The sequence below is a fragment of the Schistocerca cancellata genome, chromosome 2 (genome assembly GCF_023864275.1).
Source record: "Schistocerca cancellata isolate TAMUIC-IGC-003103 chromosome 2, iqSchCanc2.1, whole genome shotgun sequence".
Taxonomy (NCBI): domain Eukaryota; kingdom Metazoa; phylum Arthropoda; class Insecta; order Orthoptera; family Acrididae; genus Schistocerca; species Schistocerca cancellata.
The window spans coordinates 930,890,856-930,915,720 of record NC_064627.1 but is presented as its reverse complement, the minus strand read 5'-3'; the positions used below and the strand labels follow the sequence as shown (position 1 = coordinate 930,915,720).

General features: G+C 39.7%; 1 protein-coding gene across 3 annotated transcripts in view; it reads right to left on the bottom strand.

Annotated features, from left to right (window-relative positions):
* Positions 1-24,865, bottom strand: part of LOC126162891 (leucine-rich repeat-containing protein 10-like) — a 150,080-nt gene that overhangs the window by 101,085 nt on the left and 24,130 nt on the right. Inside the window, exon 1 of one of the 3 annotated variants that reach the window (XM_049919697.1) lies at positions 18,224-18,243. The exons of 1 other annotated variant lie outside the window; for it this stretch is intronic. The gene's annotated coding sequence lies outside the window, so the exon portion shown is untranslated. Of the gene's footprint in view, positions 1-10,243; positions 10,265-18,223; positions 18,244-24,865 lie in introns of those variants that run through there. One more of the 3 variants, XM_049919696.1, reaches the window with a different exon arrangement.

Here is a 24,865-nt window from a genome sequence, read left to right as displayed (position 1 = left end):
CGCGTGCACACGAACAATATGAACTGCAATACTGTGCCGCGTGATCTAACTGTACAATGTAACGGCAGTGCCGGAGTCACACAGACGCTTCTGCGCATGCGTGCACTCTATCTGCCAACATAAGAACTTTTACGGCGCACCCGCGTCATTCAAATTTTGTATATAATGTGTATAATGTAGGTCATGTAAATAGTTGTAGATAACTTAGATTTTCTTGTGCCTTTAGGTGAATTGCTCGCCTGCAGGTGTGTCCTTTCGCCTCGCAATTCAGGGGGCAATATAAAGGCACATTTGCATGCCGAGCGTGAGTTTCCTCGGAAACGCGAAATATTAATTAAATAAATAATCAGTGACAAATAAATAAAGCCTATGGCACACAACTGCAGCGCTGTGTCGCTGATAAAACAAAAGCACAATTACGTTACTCTTATGTTTGATTAAGAAAGGAGAGAGCTCTGGTAGAAGTGGTGCGAGAAGCACGTATTTTATTCTATTGTCTGGCACACCGCCATATTTCATGTTATTGAAGAATACTGCGAGTTGCAACCAGACTAGGCACTCGATCCTGTAAAGAATTTATATTTATAAAAGTAAGTAGGATTATGAACTGTAGGCTTATTCATTGAATATATCTGATTTAACTAACTGTGTAATTTTTTTATGTTTAGTAGACAATCACCTGTGTATGACGTATTGGCATGGCTGGCAAATTATTGAATTATTGAGATTTAGATTATGAGTCCGCACCTACCGCAGCAGTCTTTGGAAACGATTTATTTACGAAGTCCGATTATTTCAGTTTTATTTCACGGTCAACTACGAGTAACATTGCCTTTATGAGAAAGCCATTGTCAAGCGTCTGATACCGAATAATTAAACGTCCACGTTCCAGATAAGCAAATATTTATTACAATCACAATCACCATCATACAGATAGAATAATTAATATTTAAATAATATTTTTTATTTTATTTATTTTATAGAGATTGAGTAGCTGGGAGAGACTGGGTTTGTGTGCAATGAGAGGAGGTTGAGGTTTGCTGGAAAGGTTGTGAAGGGTGAGTGAGTTGCCTTTCCGGAGGTGGGAAACCAGGAGATTGGATAGTTTTTTAAGGTGGAGGGTGGCATGCTGTTCTAATTTGCGGTTGGCCTGTTGGAGGATGCTCTGAACAACCGGTGTGGATGTGGGAGAGGAAAGATTGAGGACTTTTATTAGGGACAGGAGTTGATGGGTGTGTTGATTGGCTGAGTGGATGTGTAGGTGAAGGATTAGGTGGGTGAGGGCAATGGATTGTTCGGTTTGGAATTGGTATAGGGACTGATGGAAAGAAGGGTTGCAGCCAGAGATGGGAACTTTAAGTGTGAGGCCTTTAGGGGTGATGCCAAATGTCAGACAAGCCTGAGAAAATAGAATATGGGAGTGTAATCTGGCTAGGGCGAAGGCATGTTTGCGGAGGGAATGTAAATAAAACTTAATGGGGTCGTTGTGGAGGTGTTGTGAGGGTGACATGGTACTAGAAGGTGGAAAGTGGAACACGAGGCTGAAATGAAAATGAAAATAAATATAAAAATATATGGGGAGAGATAAAGGTAAAACTAGAAAGCAAATGGAGATCTGGTGTGAAAAAAGGCGAAAAAGGGTTGGTTAGAGCTGGGCTATGTTGATCCTGTGGTGAACTTGTGTAGGTAGATAATGATGTGCATAAAGGTTAGGTGGTTGCGTTGCCGCCAAAACACGTTAAAGGGTGGAGAAATACGGGAAAATTTCGAAAAAACTACGTTGGGATGTATTAAAAGGGTGGTTTGGTGGTGGCAGATTATGGAAATGAAGCTAACAATTGTCTGATGAAGAAATAATGACGTTAAAATCTGTGGGAAGCGGCTAAAAATGATCGATGATGCGAGAAAAACGGAAATGGAAATAAAGCAAAAGATATTAAAACTAGCCGAAAAGGTTGTTTACTAGCTGAAAGGAACTGTTTGTGAACTGGAAACGGTGGATTTTATAGCAGCGGTAGTGTTGAAAGCGAAAAAAAAATTTTTTTTTGTTATGGTTTGGAAGTGGGTTACGTATTATTACGTATTATTGAGTATATATCGGCGGGATAAAATTGTATACTGGATTACGGTAAAAAAGGAGAAGGTGAATAGAAAGTAAAACTGCTGGCAAAAACAGAAGGAGGAAATAAGATGACAGAAAAGACTACGAAATGTAACAGTGACAATAACAATAACAATAACAAACGTGATTGTTGGGTTCAAATTAATGATATGAATATAATAGAGGGAAACATTCCACGTGGGAGAAAATATATTTAAAAAGAAAGATGATGAGACTTACCAAACAAAAGCGCTGGCATGTCGATAGACACACAAACAAACACAAACATACACACAAAATTCTAGCTTTCGCAACCAACGGTCGCCTCGTCAGGCAAGAGGGAAGGAGAGGGAAAGACGAAAGGATTTGGGGTTTAAGGGAGAGGGTAAGGAGTCATTCCAATCCCGGGAGTGGAAAGACTTACCTTAGGGGGAAAAAAGGACAGGTATACACTCGCACGCACACACATATCCATCCGCATATACAGACACAAGCAGACATTTGTAAAGGCAAAGAGTTTGGGCCTCGGGACGGAAGTACGGAGGCAAAGATGATGTTGAAAGACAGGTGAGGTATGAGCGGCGGCAGATTGAAATTAGAAATTAGCGGAGATTGAGGCCTGGCGGATAGCGAGAAGAGAGGATATGCTGAAGGGCAAGTTCCCATCTCCGGAGTTCTGACAGGTTGGTGTTAGTGGGAAGTATCCAGATAACCCGGACGGTGTAACACTGTGCCAAGATGTGCTGGCCGTGCACCAAGGCATGTTTAGCCACAGGGTGATCCTCATTACCAACAAACACTGTCTGCCTGTGTCCATTCATGCGAATGGACAGTTTGTTGCTGGTCATTACCACATTGAACGCTTCACAGTGTAGGCAGGTCAGTTGGTAAATCACGTGGGTGCTTTCACACGTGGCTCTGCCTTAGCTAGTAAACAACCTTTTCGGCTAGTTTTAATATCTTTTGCTTTATTTCCATTTCCGTTTTTCTCGCATCATCGATCATTTTTAGCCGCTTCCCACAGGTTTTAACGTCATTATTTCTTCATCAGACAATTGTTAGCTTCATTTCCATAATCTGCCACCACCAAACCACCCTTTTAATACATCCCAACGTAGTTTTTTCGAAATTTTCCCGTATTTCTCCACCCTTTAACGTGTTTTGGCGGCAACACAACCACCTAACCTTTATGCACATCATTATCTACCTACACAAGTTCACCACAGGATCAACATAGCCCAGCTCTAACCAACCCTTTTTCGCCTTTTTTCACACCAGATCTCCATTTGCTTTCTAGTTTTACCTTTATTTCTCCCCATATATTTTTATATTTATTTTCATTTTCATTTCAGCCTCGTGTTCCACTTTCCACCTTCTAGTACCATGTCACCCTCACAACACCTCCACAACGACCCCATTAAGTTTTATTTACATTCCCTCCGCAAACATGCCTTCGCCCTAGCCAGATTACACTCCCATATTCTATTTTCTCAGGCTTGTCTGACATTTGGCATCACCCCCAAAGGCCTCACACTTAAAGTTCCCATCTCTGGCTGCAACCCTTCTTTCCATCAGTCCCTATACCAATTCCAAACCGAACAATCCATTGCCCTCACCCACCTAATCCTTCACCTACACATCCACTCAGCCAATCAACACACCCATCAACTCCTGTCCCTAATAAAAGTCCTCAATCTTTCCTCTCCCACATCCACACCGGTTGTTCAGAGCATCCTCCAACAGGCCAACCGCAAATTAGAACAGCATGCCACCCTCCACCTTAAAAAACTATCCAATCTCCTGGTTTCCCACCTCCGGAAAGGCAACTCACTCACCCTTCACAACCTTTCCAGCAAACCTCAACCTCCTCTCATTGCACACAAACCCAGTCTCTCCCATCTACTCAATCTCTATAAAATAAATAAAATAAAAAATATTATTTAAATATTAATTATTCTATCTGTATGATGGTGATTGTGATTGTAATAAATATTTGCTTATCTGGAACGTGGACGTTTAATTATTCGGTATTAGACGCTTGACAATGGCTTTCTCATAAAGGCAATGTTACTCGTAGTTGACCGTGAAATAAAACTGAAATAATCGGACTTCGTAAATAAATCGTTTCCAAAGACTGCTGCGGTAGGTGCGGACTCATAATCTAAATCTCAATAATTCAATAATTTGCCAGCCATGCCAATACGTCATACACAGGTGATTGTCTACTAAACATAAAAAAATTACACAGTTAGTTAAATCAGATATATTCAATGAATAAGCCTACAGTTCATAATCCTACTTACTTTTATAAATATAAATTCTTTACAGGATCGAGTGCCTAGTCTGGTTGCAACTCGCAGTATTCTTCAATAACATGAAATATGGCGGTGTGCCAGACAATAGAATAAAATACGTGCTTCTCGCACCACTTCTACCAGAGCTCTCTCCTTTCTTAATCAAACATAAGAGTAACGTAATTGTGCTTTTGTTTTATCAGCGACACAGCGCTGCAGTTGTGTGCCATAGGCTTTATTTATTTGTCACTGATTATTTATTTAATTAATATTTCGCGTTTCTGAGGAAACTCACGCTCGGCATGCAAATGTGCCTTTATATTGCCCCCTGAATTGCGAGGCGAAAGGACACACCTGCAGGCGAGCAATTCACCTAAAGGCACAAGAAAATCTAAGTTATCTACAACTATTTACATGGCCTACATTATACACATTATATACAAAATTTGAATGACGCGGGTGCGCCGTAAAAGTTCTTATGTTGGCAGATAGAGTGTGCGCATGCGCAGAAGCGTCTGTGTGACTCCGGCACTGCCGTTATATCGTACAGGTAGATCACGCGGCACAGTATTGCAGTTCATATTGTTCGTGTGCACGCGTTTCTCAGTCGTTGCACAAAGAAAATATTCAACCAAGATTACATATGAAGACTACATTCTATGACAGGTAACTTAGTTTTAAATTTACAATATTTGTTATAACACAATACAACTTAGATTGTTGAATGTTCTTAGTTACATAGTATTGTTTTGAAATACTTCAAAGAAAAATGTCTGTATGTTTCAGGTGCGTTGACCTATACACATCGTGTCGTTATTACAGTTCATATTCATCTGCTGCACAATAACCAACGGTTGCCTCGTCAGGAAAGAGGGAAGGAGAGGGAAAGACAAAAGGATTTGGGTTTTAAGGGAGAGGGTAAGGAGTCATTCCAATCCTGGGAGCGGAAAGACTTACCTTAGGGGGAAAAAAGGACAGGTATACACTAGCACACACACACATATCCATCTGCACATACACAGACACAAGCAGACATGTCTGCTGAACTCAAACGTTTCATCAGATCTTTTGTATGTTTTTTCCAGTTCAACCCCTCATCAATTCATACACCTAGAAATTTTGAATATTCTACCTTAGCTACCGATTGCTCATCGAAGTCTATATTTATTAATGGTGTCATTCCATTTACTGTGTGGAACTGTATGTGTTGTAGCGTAGCAAGAGCCACGCCACTCTGAGGTAGCCGAAAGGCACGCGATGTAATGCAGACGGGCGTGATTTCTGGAACAGGATAACTATTGAATGGTAGCAAGAAAAGTACGTAGTTGCTTTATACTTAACTTTTATTCTCTGATGAATACAGCGTTCTTCTTGAGACATTTATACTATAACTCTCAAAGTAGGTAAGGCTAATGGCGCCTTGCTAGGTCGTAGTCATGTGCTTAGCTGAAGGCTATTCTAACTGTCTCTCGGCAAATGAGAGGAAGGCCTCGTACGTCTAGTCGCTAGCAATGTCGTCCGTACAACTGGGGCGAGTGCTGGTCCGTCTTTCTAGACCTGCCATGTGGTGGCGCTAGGTCTGCAAGTACTGATGGCGGCGACACGCGGGTCCGACATGTACTAATGGACCGCGGCCGATTTAAGCTACCACCTAGCAAGTGTGGTGTCTGGCGGTGACACCACAGTATGTACTGTGTTTTGTCAAAGTTTAATGAGAGCCCATTTGCAGAGAACAACTCAACAATTTTCTGAAAAAAATCGTTTACAATTTCACTAGTTAATTCTTGTCTGTTGGGTGTGATAGCTATACTTGTATCATCGGCAAAAAGTACCAGCTTTGCATCTTTGTGAATATAGAATGGCAAGTCATTAATATATATTAAGAACAGCAGAGGACCCAAGACCAAACCTTGCAGCACCCCATTCTTGATTGTTCCCCAGTTTGAGAAATCGCCAGTTTTTTGCATATTATGTGAACTGCTTATTTCAAATTTCTGCACTCTTCCAGTTAGGTATGATTTAAACCATTTGAGTGCTGTCCCATTCATACCACAGTACTTGAGCTTATCTAGAAGTATTCCATGATTTACACAATCAAAAGTCTTTGAGAGATCACAAAAAATCCCAACGGGTGACTTCCAGTTACTCAGAGCATTTTATATTTCATTAGTGAAAGTATATATAGCATTTTACATTGAAAAACCTTTCTGGAAACTAAACTGACATTTTGTTAAAACTTTATTTTTACAAAGGTGTGAAGCTACTCTACAATACATTACTTTTTCAACAATTTTGGACAAGGCAGTCAGAAGAGAGATTGGGCGATAGTTGTTGACATCAGACGTATCCCCTGTTTTATGCAGTGGTTTAACAATGGCATACTTCAGTCTATCTGGGAAAATACCCTGCTTCAGAGAGCTATTGCATATGTGGCTAAGAATCCCACGTATCTCTTGGGAACAAACTTTTATTTTCCTACTGGAAATGCCATCAATTCCGTGTGAGCTTTTATTCTTAAGAGAGTTTATTATCTTCCTAATTTCAGAAGGACAGGTGGGTGGAATTTCAATTGTATCAAATGGTGTGGGGAAGGCCTCTTCCATTAACTGCCTTGCTTCTTCTAATAATGAACATTTAGATCCTATTTTCTCTACAACATTTAAAAAATAATTATTCAAAATGTTTTTGACTTCTGGCTTGTTGTTTGTCAAGTTTCCATTCAGTTTGATGGTAATGCTGTCATCCTGTACTCTTGGTTGCCCTGTTTCCCTTGTAATAATATTCCAAATTGTTTTGATTATTAAGGTATTAATCTCAGACATGATGCACATGCTTCTGGACTTTTTAATAACCTTTCTTAATGTAGCACAGTAGTTTTTACAATATTTGGCTGTTTCTGGGTCATTATTCTTTCTTGTTGTTAGATACAGTTACCTTTTGTGGTTACAAGATATTTTTATTCCTTTAGTAAGCCAAGGTTTTTTGGATGGTTTCTTATAATTAGATTTAACTACTTTCTTGGGGAAACAGTTTTCAAATTCTCTTACAAGTGTATCATGAAATAACTTATATTTTAAATTAGCATCGGGTTCCTTGTAGACCTCATCCCAGTCTAACTGCTGAAGATTTTCTCTGAAATTTCTAATTGTTGAGTCATTAATTGAACACACAACTTTGTAGGGTAGTTTTGAATTACTGAATGGAGCTATGTCATATACTGTAACTAGCTGAATACCTTGATCAGAAAGGCCATTCTCAACAGGACAAGAATTAATGTTTTAAACTTATCTTGGTCTATAAAAGTGTTATCTATCAGTGTGCTGCTGTCCTTTACTACCCGAGTAGGAAAATTAATGACAGATGTCAAATTGAAAGAACCGAGCAAGACTTCCTAGTCATTCTTCCTATTACACTCTTTCAGTGAATCAACATTGAAGTCCCCACAAATAATAATTTGCTTTCCCCTATCTGACAGATAGCATAACAAGAGATCCAAGTTTTCCAGGAATAAATGAAAGTTTCCTGAAGGGGTCCTATATACTGTTACAATTATAAAAGAGCCCTCCTTCAGTTTAAGCTGACAGGCATGTGCTTCTATATGTTGCTGTAGACAAAACAGTGACTGTGCTTCTGCTAAACTTCTTGGGATTCATCTTGACTCAAAATTAACTTTGAACAATTGTGTGGACTATCTTCATACAAAGTGATCATATATGTTATAGGGCAATTTTTATCAATTAAAAATTTAAATTATAAATTAGCAGAAAAAGGCAATCACATGAATTTGTGGAGTCACAACTAAAATGTTGATCGCAGTATGCATAGTGATGGTTGTTTTACTGCCAGGCACACAGTGTCAGGTGAGAGGCTGTGGTGTGTTGGTCAGTGACCTTGTGGGGTATCAACATGTTAAAGAGTATTGTAGTTAATACTTCAAAAGTCTGAAAATACCAACAATTACATCCCTCTTCATTCTAAACTGTTGGTGGCATTCACAAAGGAAATTAATGGAATTATAGACTCTGACAGTCTGTTCCTCAACATGATACACCAAAAACAGCAGACTGACATCACAGCTACCAGACTGTAAAACTCCCAAGCCAGTTACAAACACTTGGGCTTACCGTTACTAGCATATAAAAACTTTCCAGCACAAGCATAAGGTGAGGCACTTAGCATGTTCAGAAACACCACTCAAAACTCTAATCAACAGAAGAATTTAAAATGTGTACCCAAAATAATATTGAATGATCTCTTTTTAGTTTTTTCACAAATGGCATCCTGATATTTCACTGAGGAGCAAAGGAAGATAGTAGCCTGGATGGAGGTCTTTCAGTCTCCAAGCATTGTACAGAAAAAATTCAAGGTCTGGACCAAATGGGATGCACCATCACATCTGACAACTGGTAAGAGCTAGGAGAAGTTTGTAAGGACAGGGTCTGTTCCAAGATGACTGCAAGGGAGACAGCAGTAGAAAGAGATGTGTTTGAAGCCAGCCCAGCCAAGACATCACACAGACTCTCTCAAATGTTAGTGGTTGGAATTTAAGCCATACCACTTGTAGATTATGCACCTGCTCACAAACACAGACAAGAAAGCCCATGTGAGTGGTGCACAAATTATCTTGGAAATGGTGCACATGGGGTGACATTCTGTTCACGTTTTCTGATGAAGCAAAATTCCACATTGGCAGTCATGAGAAAAAGCACAGCTGTGTCATCTGGGTGACTGAGCACCTCCCTGGAAAATTTGACAACACATGTGGGACTTCCCCAAGGCAAACGCTTGGTGTGAAGTGACCAAATTTGGAGTTATTGGACCTTCTTTTTTGAGGAACAGACAATCAGGGGAGACAATTAGCTTGCCATGCTAAGCACATTCATGGAGGAGAATGCACCACTTACCATTCTCCAATGAGGGTACTTCCAGCAAGACAGTGCCCTTCCCCATTATAGTCAGATGGTTCAGGAGTACTTGAACAACATACTTCGTAAACATTGGCTTGGTAGGCATGGTCCTCCTATGACCAGCACATTCAGTCAACCTGACGTCATGCAATTTTTGTCTGTGGGAGATGGTCAAGGATCATGTCTATGCTGGCAAACCTAGCAACTTTGACGACTTGAAGCGCCACATCACTGAGGTCATCACTTCTATCCCTGCCCAAATGGCCCAATGGGCTTACAATCAACAATGGACAGACTGTAAGTCCACTGAGCAGTATGAGTGCAAATTGAAACCATGTAACCAAATCCCAGCCTTGTAATTTCACTTGATTAAACATTCATTTAATGTTGCCACCTTTTTGCCGCACCTTGTAGTGTTTGATGAACAAATTATACTGTGATAGTAATTTATTTATTTATACATCCAGGGATCATCTCAAAATGATATAGAATTTGTCATCATAATAGAGAGAAAATAACTCCAATATACACAATGGATTGTCAAGTGCTTTTTTGTGAATGGTCTCACTATCAATTTCAGTTTCAAAAAGACACAACATACCCACTTCCACACATCTAGTGGTACTACAGCAATTGTAACTGTAACAAATATTTAGGATGGTGTAACGGAACATATTAAAGGCTTTACTGTACCGAAGTATGCGATACCCTCCAAACTCAACCAGTTTAATGAGTATTTATGATTATAGAAAAGTTATTGTGTATGTTAACAATGATTGCATAACATGTCTGCATAAACAGTCAACCCATTAAATTACACTGAATAACTGACCCACACAAAAGTTTATATCACTTGATCACTGATACAGCAAATGTCATCATGAAAAAACACTAAGTTCATCTTAAATAATTAATATGAAGTACGAAAAATAGTGGCCAACTTAGGTATTTTGGATCTCCTTAAATAAAAATCACCCAGTGAAACCTATTTGTTCACTAGGAGCGTTTTCACTCAGTATGCACGAAATCAATCCTATTTTAGACGAAAACCAATGTAATTCTTAATAATTCATGTTATTTACTTATTTATGGAAATTAGAGGGTCAACAGAAACCTCCGATCTTACTCGTCGGCTTTGACCCGTGACGTAAGCGTGTTGTGGTGTGTGACGTCATTACGGCGCGGAGTTTGGTTTGTGATTGTGGCGTGTTTGTAGATGTCGTGTTGGTGTTTGTTGTGCCCTCTGGTGGTGTGTTCATGGTTTTCGTTTGTTTGGTGTGTTGGGGCCAGTTTGCTGTTGCTCAGTGGTGAGTGCTGTGTTCGTGGTTTTGAAGCGGAATTTGTATTAGTGAGTTAACGGTTTTGTGTGATGGTTAATGTAATGATAATTGCTGTACGTCGGGTGAGTTTGTTATTCAGTGTATTCGGTTGTGGTTCTTTGTTCAGGAATGGATATGAAAGACCGCATGAATAGTGCTCGGTTGAGGGCGATGATGGGCGAGACACCGTTAGAGCTGATCAAATTTCTACAGCTATGTTTGTTTGCTATGGTTTGTGGTGTTTTTTGATTTTTGTATTGGTGGATGGGATCGGGAGATTCTGTTGAGCTATATAGGTCAAGGGAAGTGTTCGATCCTAATTTATGGGATCGGGAGCTGTTGTAGATGTATGTAGGTTTAAGGGAAGTGTTTGTTTGCTATGGTTTGTGGTGTTTTTTGAGTTTTGTATTGGGGGATGTGATCGGGAGGTTCTGTTGAGCTATATAGGTCAAGGGAAGTGTTCGATCCCAATTTATGGGATCGGGAGTTACTGTAGATCTATATAGGTCAAAGGAAGTGTCTGATTCCGGATAAGAATGTGTTTTTTGGTATTTGGTCAGTTTTGTGATGTCGATTTTTTTCGTCGTTTTGCGTGGTTTTGTATGGCGGTCGGTGACTACATTTGTGTATATTTAGTTTCTCCCCACCCAAAAAACCCCAATTTCCCACGCTTGTCCCGTTAGAGTCATTAGGCTTTTTGTGAAACCTGTGTATTTCAGTGTTTATGATACGTATGCGATGTTTTTATATCCGCCATATTGGAATTGTCGTTTATGGTCGTTTCCGCCATATTTGTGACGTCATGGGTCAAAGCCGATGGGTAAGATCGGACGCTTCTGTATTTCCAAATTAGAGAAGTCAATTGACAAACTTCTAAAAAACGGCCTTTTCGTAACAAAGAATTATTCTGTCAAGTCAACAAATCTGTCTGTCATTTTAATAACATGTTAAATTATGTCACTCGATGCAAATTAATAACTTTTCTGCACAAATTATGATAACAGATGTACACGTGACTTGTAAACTATATCTCTTTTTAGTAGTTCTTTGACAATGTTATAAATACAAGCAGCAAGAACGGTCGAGAGGCAGTCGGAATATCACTTTGGTAAAGTGTGTTTGTGTGTTATTGTTTGAGGTGGATAAACAATGCAAAGAACACGTAACGGAAATACTACTTTGTGTTGTGTCATGGTCTTTGGTGGACAGTGGAATTAAGATGGCCACCAGAGTAATAAATATTTGAAGTTTACATATGTGTTGGTTTCGCTCGTTCTTTATCATCAAAAGCATATAAAAAACACGGGACCTCATGTTTTTAACCCTAGACAACCAGATTTAGAGCCAGCATCAGCATAGAGAGACAGCAGCGATCCAGCAAGTAGCAGCGATTACCACAACACAATACATTTTAATGGCACCAACCTAACATCAAGTGCTAACAAGCTCCGTAAATGGAAGTGAAATAGTGCGATTATAGCAATTAGCTATATCTACGACCAGGGGACCATTACAAAAGTGGGGGCTCGTCCAGGATCTTTAAGTGCATCGATGATAATAGTGCAGCGATAAATTTCGTAAGTGCTTATCATTCCAAAAAAGTGTATTTGTCCAGTGTGGCAACAGTGAAAATATGTCATAAATAAATAAATAAATAAAATGTGTTTGTGTGACTACGCCGCTCGGAAGATTAACGTCTGGATTATGTCAATGGAATTCATCAATCAAGACTTCAGCTTCGATAAAACCGAATAGAAGTGAAGAAAGCCAACAGGAACACCGATCACGACTTCATAGCATAGATATAGCATGGTATTTTGTTGTTGTTGTCATTTAAATTAATTATTAGTTAACATGTCTCTACCTGAGAGTGATGAGATCGTAGGAAATGTAAAAATTGAACCAGGGGATGGTGAACAATTAAACTTAACAGAGTGGCTAGCAGGATTTGCAACACAAATAAGCTCGCAACTTAAACAATCAATTGAACAAGTACGTTTGGATGTTAAACAATCAAGTGAACAAGTAAGTTTGAAACTCACAGATAGACTGGATAAGTTAAGTTTGGATTTTGATCTATTAAGTACTCATCTCAATGAGAAGTGTGAGGAAATTAAAACTACCCTCAGTAAGGACACTAGAGAACAGTTGATACACTTCAGAAAAGAATTTCAAGTTAAAGTTGTAAGTTTAAATGAAAACATACAAGCTAACACAGACAGCATTGCTGTCATCTACAACAGAGTAGATACTGAAGTTGAAAGATTAGATCAGAGAATAGACAAAACATCAGAAAACCTTAAACAAGAATACAACCTGTATACCACTAATGTAGATACAAAAGTAGAAAATATACACACTAAATATACACAATTGGAGGACGCATTGATGTCCAAACAAACGATTTACAATCAAAATACAATGTATGGGCACATCCAAGTGAAATGCTTTCCTGGTGAAAATCTGCACCCTATTGACTTTATTCACCAATGTAAGAATATGTTTGTTGCAGGAATGTCAGATAACATAAAAATTAAGTTAGTAAAACGGTTTCTAGAAGGGGAGGCCCTATCCTGGGCAAATGAGAATAATGATTCTTGGAATACTTTTGAAGAGTTTGAAGCTAAGTTTATTTGCAAATTTTGGTCACAATCCATACAAGCCAGATTAAAGTCAGAATTTCTAAATGGACCAGTGTATAGAGGGAAAGTAGGGGGAATGCAAAAATTTTGCAGAGATCAATTGAAAAAACTTGCTCACTTGAATAACTCTTTTGATATTATGACACAAATTGATGTTTTAAAAAGAAGGTTACCAGAGAGACTGCAGTGGGAATTGGTCCATGGACCAGACGATTCAATGGAAGAGTTCCTGAAATTTGTAGATACACTCCTGGAAATGGAAAAAAGAACACATTGACACCGGTGTGTCAGACCCACCATACTTGCTCCGGACACTGCGAGAGGACTGTACAAGCAATGATCACACGCACGGCACAGCGGACACACCAGGAACCGCAGTGTTGGCCGTCGAATGGCGCTAGCTGCGCAGCATTTGTGCACCGCCGCCGTCAGTGTCAGCCAGTTTGCCGTGGCATACGGAGCTCCATCGCAGTCTTTAACACTGGTAGCATGCCACGACAGCGTGGACGTGAACCGTATGTGCAGTTGACGGACTTTGAGCGAGGGCGTATAGTGGGCATGCGGGAGGCCGGGTGGACGTACCGCCGAATTGCTCAACACGTGGGGCGTGAGGTCTCCACAGTACATTGATGTTGTCGCCAGTTGTCGGCGGAAGGTGCACGTGCCCGTCGACCTGGGACCGGACCGCAGTGACGCACGGATGCACGCCAAGACCGTAGGATCCTACGCAGTGCCGTAGGGGACTGCACCGCCACTTCCCAGCAAATTAGGGACACTATTGCTCCTGGGGTATCGGCGAGGACCATTCGCAACCGTCTCCATGAAGCTGGGATACGGTCCCGCACACCGTTAGGCCGTCTTCCGCTCACGCCCCAGCATCGTGCAGCCCGCCTCCAGTGGTGTCGCGACAGGCGTGAATGGAGGGACAAATGGAGACGTGTCATCTTCAGCGATGAGAGTCGCTTCTGCCTTGGTGCCAATGATGGTCGTACGCGTGTTTGGCGCCGTGCAGGTGAGCGCCACAATCAGGACTGCATATGACCGAGGCACACAGGGCCAACACCCGGCATCATGGTGTGGGGAGCGATCTCCTACACTGGCCATACACCACTGGTGATCGTCGAGGGGACACTGAATAGTGCACGGTACATCCAAACCGTCATCGAACCCATCGTTCTACCATTCCTAGACCGGCAAGGGAACTTGCTGTTCCAACAGGACAATGCACGTCCGCATGTATCCCGTGCCACCCAACATGCTCTAGAAGGTGTAAGTCAACTACCCTGGCCAGCAAGATCTCCAGATCTGTCCCCCATTGAGCATGTTTGGGACCGGATGAAGCGTCGTCTCACGCGGTCTGCACGTCCAGCACGAACGCTGGTCCAACTGAGGCGCCAGGTGGAAATGGCATGGCAAGCCGTTCCACAGGACTACATCCAGCATCTCTACAATCATCTCCATGGGAGAATAGCAGCCTGCATTGCTGCGAAAGGTGGATATACACTGTACTAGTGCCGACATTGTGCATGCTCTGTTGCCTGTGTCTATGTGACTGTGGTTCTGTCAGTGTGATCATGTGATGTATCTGACCCCAGGAATGTGTCAATAAAGTTTCCCCTTCCTGGGACAATGAATTCACGGTGTTCTTATTTCAATTTCCAGGAGTGTAGATTAGATAGGGCCTTGGAAAGAGAAAATAACCAAAGTTTTGGCTCTGGCAACAACCAGTATGGGGGGTGGAACAGGAATGTAAATAGAGATTATTATGGGAGGAGAGACTTTGGAAATTCTGGAAATAATGTTCCAAACAGGGGAGATAGGAGATATGAAAATGATTTCAGAAACAATACACAGGAGGGAGGATGGATGAGAGATAACAGGAATGATAGAAATAGGTATTGGGGAAGAGAACAAGATAGAAGGGGGTTTGTTGAAACTAGGGAACAAAACGACACTTACAAACAGACAGACCGAGGGAACCAGCCGGGAAACGGTGGACAGTCCCACTAGATGTCGGTAGTTTTGGGGCTAGACAATATTATGACAGGACAACACATAACATAAACTGGAAAAGGAGAGGATACAATGGAAAGAGTAAGTACCATGAAAATACTGATGTTGTTAGAATGAATAAATTAGAATTTAATAAAAGGTTTTGGGATACAATGAGTAAAAGTGATACAGTTAATAAAAACAGTGTTCAAGCACAGGTAGTTAGTGAAAGTGCAGAAGTTGAAGGTATTGCAGAGTTCCATAGTTGGGCTGAAAAGGATACTGGTGTTAATAACAAGTCAGACACACCACAAATAGAATCTATTTTGGGGGGTTTATTTGATAAGAAGGGGGATGACGAAGTGTTTAATGGAGCCAAAGACTCAATTGCTGAGATTCAGATACGTAGGGGGGAAACAGAAGATGGGGTTGTTGTGGAGGAGGAGGAGGAAGGAATAGAGGGACATTTAAATAATGATCCTAAATCAAGTGATGTTATTGATGAGAGTGTGGAGGAAGAAATAAAAGTATTTGTAGAATTGAAAAGTGATGATGAGGTAAAGGTAAGTGATGTGACAAACATGGGTAATAATGAGGTTAATGTAAGTGAAATGCAGACTAGGGAATGTGTATCTGAGGACAAGCTATTGCCTATTGGGAACTATGAAACACTAATCTATGAGAATGGTAATACTAATAATATTAAAGAAAATATAAAGGGATGGAATGTAAATGTGTGTTTTCAAGAAAAAGGGGAAAAGTTTTTAGAAGTTTTGTGGAACAACTATGGAAACTGTATAAACAAAGATGCCTTTTGGAAAGAATTAGCAAAGGTAAGTGCAACCTTGTATCCTACATGGTGGACAAGAATCCGTAGTGGACTTTATAAAAAAGGGGGTGAAAACAGTAGGTTGTTAAGTGACAACACAGTGTTGAAAGGAACAGATGAAAACAAAGGTTTATGTTTAATTGTCAATGCTTTGCAAACAGAGAGGGATGTGTCTAAGTGTAGGATGTGTCTAAGTGTAGGGAAGAGACATTAGACTTAAGAACTAAAGAAATTGAAAATGATATATTGTTTGAAAATACTGAAATAGACAAAGATGTTGAGCTAGGTTGTCCATATGTTAAAGTAAACATTGACATTTGTCCATTTGAAATAAAAGAAAGCCCACATCCTAATGCGTATAGACTTATCCTTCCCAGATCAAGAAGGTTATTTGGATTAAGAAACATCACTGAATTGCAACCATATAAACATGATTAAGCACATTTCCCTGTTTGAATACAGTTACTTACCCATTTTCCGTAAAGCATGTTATCAGCAAAGATTTTACGGGGTGTGTCAAATAGCAACTACCACTCATCCTACAGACCCTGGAAAAGTTCCAGATATCTGAGAGAATGTTTTTATATTTTTATTGTCACTATTGAATATTAAATTTTGAGACATCTTCTTTACTTGCAACGGGCAAGAAGGTGACAAACATTTATTACTTTCCTTTCGTATTGTTGAATATGGGACATACTTGCACCAAATAAGACAATGTAAAAATTGTTGTGCAAGACCCATCATTTGGTGACTATTGTGTTCTTAGGCATAAGATTTGTGTACAATTTTCTACAGCTAATCAGATGTTCACCAAGTTTGATGTTTGTGTTATGTTGTGACCAATTTAAGTGTCCAATTTTAGTATTAATATGTTCTTGTACTATCTTGACTGTGTCTCAATGGGAGACAATATTTAAAAAAATCTTCTTTTTGTTGCAAATGCATATTATACTCATACATGTGACTTCTCTAGTGTTTGTGTTTATATATCATGTCCATACTTATAATTCTGTTCTTTGTTTTCATTTCTTTTATGTGGCTCAAAAGGAACAGACAGTTGCATTATTTTCCTATGGACATAAGACCTGTCCATCTATGTAATATATTTATGTTCCTTCTATTATCTTGATTAATCTGTGACTCAATGGGAACTGACTTTGAAATAATTTACATATATATTTTATATATCTTAAAATCGCATGTGATATATTTGTGTCTGTTTTTGATTATTTTTCCATGTGGCTCACTGGGAGCAAAGATTAACATTTTTTTTTACTTTCATATATTACTAAATATTTTTATTATGCTGTCATACTGAATGACATAACACAAAGTGCATTTGAAACAACACAACTAAAATATTTGCAGGAAAAAGTCATTTTGAAACGGTGTAACGGTCATTGCATACATACACATTATGCATAGTAAAACAAAAAAAATTATTAAAGTAGTACTTTTCCAAATTTTAACCATTTGACACATTTGTCCTAGTCGGCTAATATCATTAACGTTCTGTAAATGATATTACCCAAGGGGGGTATTGTAACGGAACATATTAAAGATTTTATTGTACCGAAGTATGCGATACCCTCCAAACTCAACCAGTTTAATGAGTATTTATGATTATAGAAAAGTTATTGTGTATGTTAACAATGATTGCATAACATGTCTGCATAAACAGTCAACCCATTAAATTATACTGAATAACTGACCCACACAAAAGTTTATATCACTTGATCACTGATACAGCAAATGTCATCATGAAAAAACACTAAGTTCATCTTAAATAATTAATATGAAGTACGAAAAATAGTGGCCAACTTAGGTATTTTGGATCTCCTTAAATAAAAATCACCCAGTGAAACCTATTTGTTCACTAGGAGCGTTTTCACTCAGTATGCACGAAATCAATCCTATTTTAGACGAAAACCAGTGTAATTCTTAATAATTCATGTTATTTACTTATTTATGCAAATTAGAGAAGTCAATTGACAAACTTCTAAAAAACGGCCTTTTTGTAACAAAGAATTATTCTGTCAAGTCAACAAATCTGTCTGTCATTTTAATAACATGTTAAATTATGTCACTCGATGCAAATTAATAACTTTTCTGCACAAATTATGATAACAGATGTACATGTGACTTGTAAACTATATCTCTTTTTAGTAGTTCTTTGACAATGTTATAAATACAAGCAGCAAGAACGGTCGAGAGGCAGTCGGAATGTCACTTTGGTAAAGTGTGTTTGTGTGTTATTGTTTGAGGTGGATAAACAATGCAAAGAACATGTAACGGAAATACCACTTTGTGTTGTGTCATGGTCTTTGGTGGACAGTGGAATTAAGATGGCCACCAGAGTAATAAATATTTGAAGTTTACATATGTGTTGGTTTCGCTCGTTCTTTATCATCAAAAGCATATAAAAAACACGGGACCTCATGTTTTTAACCCTAGACAACCAGATTTAGAGCCAGCATCAGCATAGAGAGACAGCAGCGATCCAGCAAGTAGCAGCGATTACCACAACACAATACATTTTAATGGCACCAACCTAACATCAAGTGCTAACAAGCTCCGTAAATGGGATTGAAATAGTGCGATTATAGCAATTAGCTATATCTACGACCAGGGGACCATTACAATGGGAACTTCAAACTTACGGTTCCAGGTGCTACAGTCTGGAACCACGCAACCGCTATGGTTGCAGGTTCAAATCCTGCCTCGAGCATGGATGTGTGTGATGTCCTTAGGTTAGTTAGGTTTAAGTGGTTCTAAGTTCTAGGAGACTGGTGACCTCAGAAGTTAAGTCCCATAGTGCTCAGAGCCATTTGAACCATTTTTCTGATTTTATAGGTGTCCATATTAATGATAATTAAAACTGGAGAAAACACATTTTGAAACTCCTAACACAACTTAGCTCATTCACATATGTTCTTTGAATCATTGCAAATTTTTAAGAGAAACAAATCAGTAAGTTTACAATTTATTTGTATTTTCATTCAATAATGTCGTATGGGAAAAGAAAGTCTTTGTTGCTCAAAAACGTGGTATAAGAATAATACGTGGTGCTCCCTTTAAGAGCATCTGGTACACCTCCATTTAAGGAATTGGGCATTTTGACTAATACTTCACGGTATATTTATCCCCTCATGAAGTTTCTTGTAAATAATCCACTTTATTTCAAAAGTAATCTGCTGATGCACATGATTAGTACATCAGAAGAAAAAACAACATTAATTACTCCACATTAAGGTTATCTTTAGTACAAAAAGGAATGCACAATGCTGCCACCAAAATTTGTGATCACTTACTGGTTCCAAATAACAAAATTTTAAAACAAACCAAGAAAGTTTCTCCTCAACAACACCTTCTATTCTGTAGAAGAACTGCTACTTTTGTAATGTGTAAAAGGTGGTGGATAAGGAGGAATAACTGCTAGTATGCAGCCATATTTCTATATGAATGTGTAAGGTGACTTGTTCCACATCATTACAATTAATCATGTAAGTGATGTGGGTGGAATATGAAACTAACTTACTACAGACAGACTACATAAGAATGGACTTGTTATTATGAGGACAGGACAGATGGTCAGTCATGGTCTTGCCAAACATTGTGAGCATTTGCCCAAGATAATTTAGCAAAACCACAGTAAATCTAAATCAAAATAGCCAGACAGAGCAAACTACACCCCATCGAATATGAAGGCAGTGTCTTAACAGCTGCATTGTCTCATTCTTTTTATCTTAAACAATATGCAGCAAACTTAACACTGGATTTTGCACTGCACCACTTTATATGGCCCCTGGTTACTCCTGAACCATGAACATTGTATCTCACCATATCTTTTTCATAATGTGTACAGCCTATGTATTTTTACACATATGCATTTAGATACACAAAATGTGGAGTGTTAACTGAGCCTACCAATATTAGATGTCAGCTTCATGTCATTATATAATGATGTGACATGTGATGCAACACATTTGCAAATAGGAAGAGAACAGAATACTGACAATTTTTTCTTGGAATGTAGGTTGTTGTGACAGTCTGCTCTCTAGCATAGCCCAAGGTAAAAATTAGGTTGAAAAGGTGATTATTTGATTGTGTGTTAGTGAAGTCAGTGAATTTGAATGTGGTAGACCTCTGATCTGGCTTCAGACTACTACCTTCCAAGTCAGACTACAGATCAATCTGTCAGCACATTCAAGTTTTATCACACTGAAACCTTGTTTTTTAACGCACTTCAGTACACACCACTAAAATGCCACAAAGCACTCTACCAAGTACTGATACGTTTTCTAACTATTTACAGTACTCTGGCCAACTGATACAGCTGTCTAAAGATCCTTGCCAGGGTGCACTTTGATGACATCAGCATTGTCATTTTAGTAAGAAATTAGATTTGTCCTATTATTAATTGTAGCTGTGAACATCTGTCAGCTGAAAAACATCCCTCTAACGTATTCACAATTTTCTAGGCCCTAAAACTATTGTTTCAGGTGCGTTTTTTAAGTGCTGTTGACTCAACGTATTTAATTAAACTATCAAACATATGTCTGGATTTTACTGACACATATTAGTTTGGCACTTTACCTGGCGAATTTCAAACTTTCTAAAGACAAAAAGGACACTCAGATCATTCTTAACAGTTACTGACACAATAATGTTGGGTATTACATCACCAGTATGAAATAGACACTGCACTATCTCACATTCACCCTCAATACAGCACCACTGTTCCTTGTTAATGAGAGTAATACCTGAAAAATATTAGTATATATCTTCAAAACTAGTAATAGCAATCCACATTCCAAAGTCCTTCTCACTGATTTTTTTCAAAATTATCACTTTCTGCATCACACAACTTTCTGCATAAGCATCCAACTGTTATTGAGTAGCACTGTAAATGAGGCAAAATTGATGGCCCTGCATTTGGTTTCATCTTTAGATAACTTCTTACAGATGTCTACGTTTCTCCATCAGATATAATCTGTCCTGTTTTTACTATGCATTCTTCAATCCTTTATGCATGTTACAACTTTGGGAAATAAGTGGGAATTTTTCTGAGACACTTTTCCTACAGTTCTTCATTGCTGGGTAAAGAAAATGTATTGATGGTTTGATTCTGTGACTTTTACAGCACCTCAAAACTTTCGCTGTCCGAAAAAGTATATTCAATATTTCTATTAGAATGTAAAAACACAATTTATTAATCATTTTGTAAGTATTTACTTAATATATACAATAACTTATGGCATAAATGCTCATTTATTGTTAAATTACAATAACTACTTATACAATCGGTAGCTGCCAATAAATACCTACAATAAATAGATCTGAACTATATAAACTTCATATTAATAACTGAAGATAATAATACATGCTGCACCATACAATGTGAATGTTGTAGTGTACCACACATACAAACTCATGTGGAAACAGGACCCAGGCCAATGGCCAAGGAGAGAAGTGAGTGACGTCACCTGCATCAGATGGCAAGTTGGAGACTAATGTAAGCAGATGGCTTTAGTTACAGACTCATATGCCTTCTTTATGAAATCATGAAATTTCCCAATCAACATCAGATATTGATTCCTTGCCTCACAGTGGGGAGTCACACAAGGATATTATGGTCTGTTATTACATTAAATGGAAATGGGCTTCATCTGTCCACAGAATGTTCCATGGTCGTTCATTGCCCACGTCCATGTGAGCAAGAAATTCCAGAGCTGAGTATGGGTGAGTTTGAGTGGATAGTGATGCAGGATGTTTCATAGCATTTTATGCACTGTGCTCACAGGCATATCCAATGTTTGGGCAATTCTCAGTGCTCTGCATGTTTGAACATGACCACTCGGCCCATCCTACAATGCTGTGTCCACATCTACAGCAGGTGTCAGATCAACTGATTTCCTCCTTCTGTCACATTGCACTTCAAAAGAACCTGTCTTTTTGAATTTTGTAATCAGTTTTTCCAGACCCTTAGCAGACATTGAACCATTGCCTTTTTTTCATATCCTTCAGTGTCCAGAACTTTTGCAACACTCTTGATGCACAATCACCACTAATGCAAAATAATTTAACCAGCAGCACATGTACCCTTCATGGAGACAGTCATGTTGGGCACCTCGGACACAAACCGAGGAAACGCATCATGCTGCATATCTGTTGGCTTGCATATTCTGATGCTTACAGCACCATCTATTGGTCAAATTTATTTACTTATTTATTTACTTTTTTCCTTCCCGTGATATTTCCCCCTGTGTCAATAATATGCCATTCAAATTTGATGTCATTCTGAGTAGTGGTTCTCTTTGTATAGTGTTTTGAAACTAGAACTTTAATTATGGTCACCCTGTACATAATATTTTACTTTGGTTCATGTTAATGGATTTACTGATTAAAGTTGATCAAAATGTGTAATGAAAGATATATTTTTGAGTGGGCCTTCGGCTCCAAAAGCCCATATCAATGATGTTTCATTGATTGGTTCACATGCTGACACTTGTTGATGGCCCGGCATTGAAATCTGCAGCAACTTGCGGAAGGGTTGCAATTCTGTCACAATGAACAATTCTCTTCAGTCATCATTGGTTCCGCACTTGCAGGATCTTTTTCTGGTTGCAGCAACGTCAGAGATTTGATGTCTTCCCGGATTCCTGATATTCACTGTATGCTCATGGAATGGTCATATGGAAAAAAACGCACTTCATCACTACTTTGGAGATGCTGTGTCCCGTCGCTTGTGTGCCGACTACAACACCACGTTCAAACTCACTTAGATATTGATGACCTGCCATTCTAGCAGCAGTAATCTATCTAAAAACTGAGCCAGACACTTGTTGGCTTATACAGGGTGAAGCAAAATTCACACACTCAGGCTTTGCAGTGTGACTCCTCACATACTAGAGATAAAAAAACGTCTGTCACAAAATTTCGTCCGATAAGTACATCTGGCAGAAAAAGGATGTCAAAGAGTGGTAATCTGGGATTGCTGTAACCATGTATGGTAACTACCTCTGCCAGCACGTGTAAGTCGTACTGTACAATTGGTGCAGTGTGTAGAGTTTTGGGTTAGTGTGCAGGAGGTTGAGGTTTCCATCCTGGGTTAGGGTGCATTTTTTTATTTCCCAATTTCATTCTGACATTTCATACTGTAATATACACCATTTCTTGGGTCACATGTAGCCTCAATTTACATCATTTTGTAATGCTGAACATAACAGATACGTGGTTAGACAAATAAGAAGTAGACACTTGAAACAAGTGACCTGTCATAAGGCAGAATAACTACAAAAACAATATTAATTTTGAGATTCCAAATTATGATAGCACAGTACAATAACACAACATCTACTAGTCATTTATACTACGTGTAATATGAGAGCTCAGATGTTGTCAATTAGCAACCAGTGACAATAATGATGTCCATATTAATGACCTCATGACCTTCACAAGAGAATACATTGTCCTCAGAACAACAGATGCTCAAAGCGACCTCCCTGCACGTCCAAACATTGTGCAACCCACCAGAGCATACAGCTATGGATCATTCACAGCAAAGCTGCATCCATAGTAACAAGAGCAGCATGAACATGCGCTACCAGTTCACCCACACTCGTCGGTGGAGTAAAGCACACATGCTCATTCAGGTGTCCCCACAGGAAGAAATCCAGTGGATTTAGGCCAGGTGAACACGGTGGCCATACAACTGGACTCCACGTCCAAGCCATTTCCCTGGAAATGTTATGTCTGAGGAGAATGTTCAGGTTGGTTACACCAAACAACACTCCAATTTTACAGTAGTTCATTTATTCTCCTCTTTACACAAGCAAGGCTTACACAGAACTAACAGGTGGTTTCGCCCAAAGATAATCTTAGTTTAGTTAAAAGACGATACTCAGATCGATGCTGGTGTCTACCTCATCGGCACCACGTAGCCCCCCCCCCCCCAGTACGCAGTACTCTTGAACTCTTGAGAGTGGGGAGGGGGGCTGACTATGGCGTCAGCAGGGGTGGTCCGCGGGAGCTGGACCACGGTCAGCTCAACAGCATCGTCGGGGAGCTGTGTGTTTAGCTGTCATGAAGGAAGGTTTGGCCACCAAACCTGGAAGTTGTCGAAGCGGGCTCGCCGTCGTACTGGGCAAGCTGGTCGTGCGGCGGCAGGGAGGCCAGCAGTTTGCGGGTGGAACGGAGTGAAGACGATGATGTCTCCATTGGGCGTGGCGAACACAAGAAGCATGTCCAGGTCAACGTCGGGCGAGAAGGGAACACATTTTACCAGGTGCCAGGGAATAGCGGAGGTTGTTTCATGAGCACCGGATGAAGGGAAACACACGACGAACAGTGTGTCATCACGTAGTATTATAGAGATGTCGTGGATTATGTCCAGGGGGACAGGCACAAACAACTCGAGCAAGGGCTCTTTTTAGATGGGGGGGCGTGAGAAGCCTCAACAGGGCGAGGCAGGCGACGGAGGAGAGGTCGAAGGGACCAGCGAAGGGCCCAGCGTCAAGGGCGTGATCGTAGGCAAGCTCGACATGGGGAGCATGTGATCACTTTATGGAGCGTGTGAGAACAGAGTAGAGGGCGAGGTTGGAGAAGAGCTCGACGATTGGAGCTGGAAGTCACTCGACCGAGTGTGTAAGTCCGACATGGAGGGAGTGGTCGGAGCGTCATGAGCCACGACAGTGAGTGGCATGGTCGTGGCCTGAAGGGGGTAGAAGCGGGCTCAACATGAGGAAGCTTAAGTCTGTTGAGAGAGACTGTAACAAT